We start from the raw sequence: 5,639 nt of genomic DNA, 5'->3' as shown, positions 1-5,639 counted from the left end.
GGAGGCCGCCGGGGAGGCCAGGCCAGGCCAAGCCCGGCCCGGCGCCATTCCGCCTGCCTCCTTCCCCCGGGGAACTGATGGGGCGCACGGGGAGGAGGCGCAGGAGGCAGCTCCCCTGGCAGCCGAAGGGGGAGCGAGTCAGACACACGGGCAGAGGGAGGACAGGTCTAGCAGCCACAGCTGTAACAGACCTCACAGTGAAAGTGGTGTGGCAAGACGGAACGTAATACACCATATCTTAGAACGGGATTAGCTCTCCTTGGAGTAAAATTTCATTAAAAATGTTTTGAAGAGGACAAACGGAAGCGGTGAAGGTAAGTAGAAAATCAGGAAAATGCAACACCTGTTAATCACCCGCCAGATGCCGCGGATTGGCCTTTTCTCTTTCTTGCAGTCACCCCAGTCCAGGAAAATTGAGGTCAAACATGCAATGCTGCCAAAGATGACCCTGACAATCACAGCACTCGTCACGTGAAAGGAGGTTGAAATGTCTTGGCTTCCAGGGCCCAGCGAAAGAGAGGACAGGGCTGCTCTTTAGCGGGTATCAACACCACAGAGAACATTCTGCTATGAGAACAAGTGAATACAGTTAAACTGAACGGTAGAGCAAATATTTGAGCGACCCTCAGGTGGTGACCGAGAGCCTGGAACGACCTTCCGATCAACACAGTATAGGCAAGAAGGATAACTTACATTTGAAGAATTTATAAAAGTAGTTACTTCATGGTGTTGTCTACAGTAGTAATGGCTTGGATGGCCTCTCGGTTTTATGTTCCTGTTACCTCTGTATATCCAGTCTAGAAAGGACAAGACAGCCCAATTCTAAAACAGCAAACCAAATGTCTTTTGAGTGCTCTCCACCGATGAAGAGGCACAATGCAAAAACAAGATAGGGAGAGTCCCTGCTCGCACGTATGACAAATGCAAGGTGGGCACACAGAGACCAGGCTCGGGCCCGAGTGGTAGGGTGGCCTTTCTGCAGAAAAACAGACCTCCAACACAGGACAAGCACTATGAATAAGCAGTGTCATTCCGTGGGGGAAAAGGCAAACATCATAATTTGGTGTGTAACAGGAAACTGCTCTGTGAGACAGTGAAGAAATTCTGCTTTATTCAGTACTATTAAGGCATCAGCCATGAGTGCAGCGCCTTGTTTTTGGCACCACATTTCAAGAATGATGTCGATAACTGGAGAGAGCAGCAGAGAGCAATGAGAATGATCAGAGGGTTAGAAAACATGACCTACAATGAAAGATCAAAAGAACTGCAATTGTTTAATCTCCAGATGGGAAGACTGAGGAGGAGTACGGTCACAGTTTTCAAAGGAAAGGAGTAATTTGTTCTCCATGCCCATCATGAACAAGAAGTAATAGATTTAAATTGCAGCAAACTTTTCTAGTGATAAGCACAGTGAGACATTGAAACATATTGCCTGGAGAGGCTATGGTGTATTTGTCACTAGAGAACAAGTTAAACAAACATATTTCAAGACTGACATAAACAGAGTGGAACTCTTAATGGGGATGAAGTTTACGACTGCCAGAGATCCCTTCCATTTTTTGCTATTATTTTATGAGAGAAAAAAATGCTTTTTTGCTTCAAACACAATTAGGATTCAAAGAAGGGGGATACTATTTCCATTTTTTTACTGGCTTACTGCATGAATTGAGAAACCGCAAGTATTTCTGTATCTCAGCTCCCTGTCAGTAAAATGGAGGTAGTAATACACAATTTATGAGGATACTGCGAGTCTGTAATGCATTATTGTAACCTTGCGGATGCTGGGAAAGGAGGTGGTATAACAAACGTAAAATATTTCCAGACCCTCTGTTTCTTTTTCATACTTGCACTGCTTTAAATACTGTAATTTGTTTTCCTTTCTTCTCAAAGAGTTTATAGGCTAAGTACACTGTGATCTCTACTAGTAACAGAAGTACAGATCTTCTCAAAGCGGAACAAAACAGTTCATGTAGTTTAATAGAACACTGAAGCTGAGAAACGCCTCTAGGTTAAAAGAAAAACACAAACCCTAACCATTACATTTCATACTACTACAAGTTTCTTTTATCATGTAAATTTCACCAGAAGAAATTTCTAATTCAGAAACAGCGATCCTTCTGCATGTTAAAAGGTCTCCTGAAAAAAAATCTACCTCCCCAAAACAATGAGTGCACACATACAGCCAACGCTAGCAGTGAATGTTTAGAAGACCTGTCCAACTAAAGCAGAGCTGAAGTACCTCATTATTACTTCCCTTCCAAAATACAACAATGGCTTATATTCACTAGAACTTTAAAACATTCTGTGTTGTTAATAAGGCTTATATTTAAAGAAAAACAATTCAGGTAAACATGGCATACTGTATAATCCAGAGAGAGAACTGCAGTTCAGATCCACTAAAAAACATTGATCCCAAATTAAAATAATTTCTAAAAGCCTTATTCAGACACTTCTTTCGTAATCATCTTATGACAAACACTTCCTTTCTGCAGATTTCCGCAACAATATCCGAAATAAACCCTGCCCCTTCTTGCTACGCCGGTGTCCTGCTCTCCTGGCAGCGGTTCCTCTCAGTAGCCAACCGACTCCCAGAGCCTAGTTTCTCTGTGGTACCAGGACGGCGGCTGTGATGGTGGTGTGGCAGTGTCTAGGACAGGCACTGCGCGTGGGGAAGGCAAGAGGGACAGTCCTGGGGATGGAAATATGGCAACGGCACACATCAGTGCAAGGCCTATCAAAAAACGTTGGAAAGCCCTCCTTGGCTCTCAGCGGGAACATAACCCTCACTCCTGCTGTTTGCACTGTAAGACAGCATTTTCAAGTCCAGTTCTGACACACGCTTTTTTCTGAGCACATGTATACATGTGTCACTTACTAAAGTGACTGGGATTATTTGCACGTACCTTGTTCCTCATGTGTGCATCTACATTTAAATGTTTAAGAACACAATCCTGGAAAAGTAATTTGAAAAATTATTTCCTTTAGTATACCAGCTGCTGAGATGATTAAGTCACTAATACTTTGAAAGTTCTCCAGCTCTCAAGAGACCTCTTGCATATGGTATTATTTGTAGAAGTGAAAAATCCCTAATTCATATCTAGCTTGAGTCAAAACCCATTGCAATCAACTCACTCTTAAAAAAATTATTATTACAAAGACATCGCATCAGAACTGCTGCTACATTCCATTGCTCTTTTTTTACAGCACTGCTTTTAAACTGATTACTACGTATTTATTAAAACTGAAGACAAGTATTACAAACTACATTTAAAAGCATATTTGTATTATTTTAACAAGAGTTCTACAGAGGAGTTGGATTACTTTGCTCTATACCGGTATATTTGAAGATGCAGGGAAAAATTTTGCAAAGATGTGATCAGCAATCAAGTGCTTATACCACATAGGAAGTCAAGGAAAGGCAGACACTTAAGCCTCACCTGTGCTTATCAAAGGCCTCCTCTGCAAGATGTATCATATATGGTCTTTGCTATTAAAAAAATAAAATCACAACGATGAGCAGAAGTTGAGAAGAGAGACATGATCAAATATATTATTAATGGGGCTGCTCAATATTTACTACTATACATGATTTTCAATGTTTATTTTCTGCAACGCCCTTAAGATTTCAAGTGCTAGCACTATCACTGCCATCTCCCTTCTGTACCTGGGGAAATGCTTCAACCTTCTTCAAAACCTTTCAGTGGGAAAATTTGCCAGAGTCAGTTCTCCTTGACTTTTGTCAATTTACTGTTCAATAATATTCTTTTGGTGTGCAAAGCCATTTGCATTGACAGTTCTTCACTGGTCACAGTCAGAGACTGTGATACTTTCTGGCTAGCTGACACCACATAACAGTACTATTCAATGATAAAGCAAATTTTAAGTTTTACCAAAACTTGTAAGTTGTACCTAATGAAAGTCCTCAAATTACAAACATACAAACCGGAGTTAGGTAATACAGTTTCTTGAATCGGCTACAGAGAGGTCAAGAGTAAGGCAAGAATGACTGCAGTTTTGAAAAAGGACCTTGTTTGGGGATAGAGTCAGTCTGAAAACTGGAGCAGGGAAGGAAACAGACAAGAACTATCCTGGACAAGTAGTGCAGGAGTATGAATCAAGGAAGGAAACTGAAGATGAGCGAGGAACTGATTCATTAAGGTAACTGCAACAGAGGAAGAAATGGTGGACCTACAAACCAGAGGGCAGAGCTGAGTTTGGACACGATGAGATGCTAGAATATCTGTGAGAGCTAGTCTGATGTACTAGGACCAAGAACTGATGGAAGGGGAGGGAGGAACCAAAATTGTACTAAATGTGTAAAGAAAGGAAACGGCATCCAAGAGCAGTAGGTATTAGGAAGTGGGCAAAGGGTGAGTGTAGAATCAGTCACTGCGAAAAAGGCCAGAGAAGTGAGGAGTCAGGAAGATGGGAACTAGTATTGATCGGTCAAGGACTGGAATAGGGAGTCTGGAGGGATTAAATAAGGAAGAAAAACTGAGTACGGTGAAGAGAAGCAGCATGGAATGAGGGCAGAGAAGAAAAGGAGGACTAGGAGGAGGACAGGCTGGAGAAGACAGGGTATAAAGGGTCACAGTTGTCCTTTTGACAGAAGCTGTCATTGCAAAGCCTGGAGCAGACCCTGCCATGCCTGAATTCCGAGTGTCTGTGGAACCCACTGCCAAAGCTCGGTTGCAGTACATGTGGAGAACATGCACCATAACAAATTAAAGTTTTTGCAAGAGAGCTAAAGTTTCAAAAGTGCAGATGGTATGTATAGGTGCCAGTATGACACTATGTGACAAATACAGAATAGCATCTCCCAAAGACAACGGGAAGTTTTGCCAGAGTATGTACTCAAATATTAGCAAACGCCAGAACCATGCTGCCTTTTTTGTGTATGTGTTATGACACTAATTATATGATCATGTGCTAATTTTTCCACAATCCCCTTGCTTAAATAGAGCAGCTCTGGTGACAGACAGCGTTGTACAGCACAAAAGGCTATTCTCCATTTCATTTCTGCTTCATTTGTTGCTGGAAATGGAAAATAGTAAGTGAAGCGGAGCCAACCAGGAAGAGAAAGGAATACGTCACAGTTAAGACACCTGAAGAATACCCTGGTAAAACGTATGCTACTTCTATTCCTGCCCCAAGTTTTCCACGTAATTCTAGTTCCAGTTGCCTGAGATCAATTTTGCAGACACTGTGTATTCACAGTTTTGGTGTAGCCAGTGGGACTTGTGCATTCAACTTACTGAAGCGCTATATATAAAGTACTCTAAAACTCAGATCTTATGTGCATTAAATCAGATGCTCGTAATTAACGGATACTTCTAATATCTTCACGTCTGATTTTGTCCTCCATAAAACAGTATTAAGGCCTCCTTTCATTCACACATGGGAACCTTGCACAGCAACTGTCCCTGACAAGCAACCTCCCTAATGTTCTCTAATATAAACTCCTATGCTTATGAAACACTCAGGCATGTTATGGACGCACACTGGTGTAAGGAAGGCCTCAGGCCACACACTGAACAAATAAATAGGCAAAACATGTAAAAGAACCCCAAACAACCACCTCAATAAATCTTTATTGCAAAAGGAGCATGTGGCCGTATCACAAATAAGCATTGCCATAA

Source organism: Pygoscelis adeliae, unplaced genomic scaffold (genome assembly GCF_000699105.1).
Source record: "Pygoscelis adeliae isolate BGI_AS28 unplaced genomic scaffold, ASM69910v1 Scaffold66, whole genome shotgun sequence".
NCBI classification, from domain to species: Eukaryota; Metazoa; Chordata; class Aves; order Sphenisciformes; family Spheniscidae; genus Pygoscelis; species Pygoscelis adeliae.
This window is presented reverse-complemented; position numbering follows the sequence as displayed.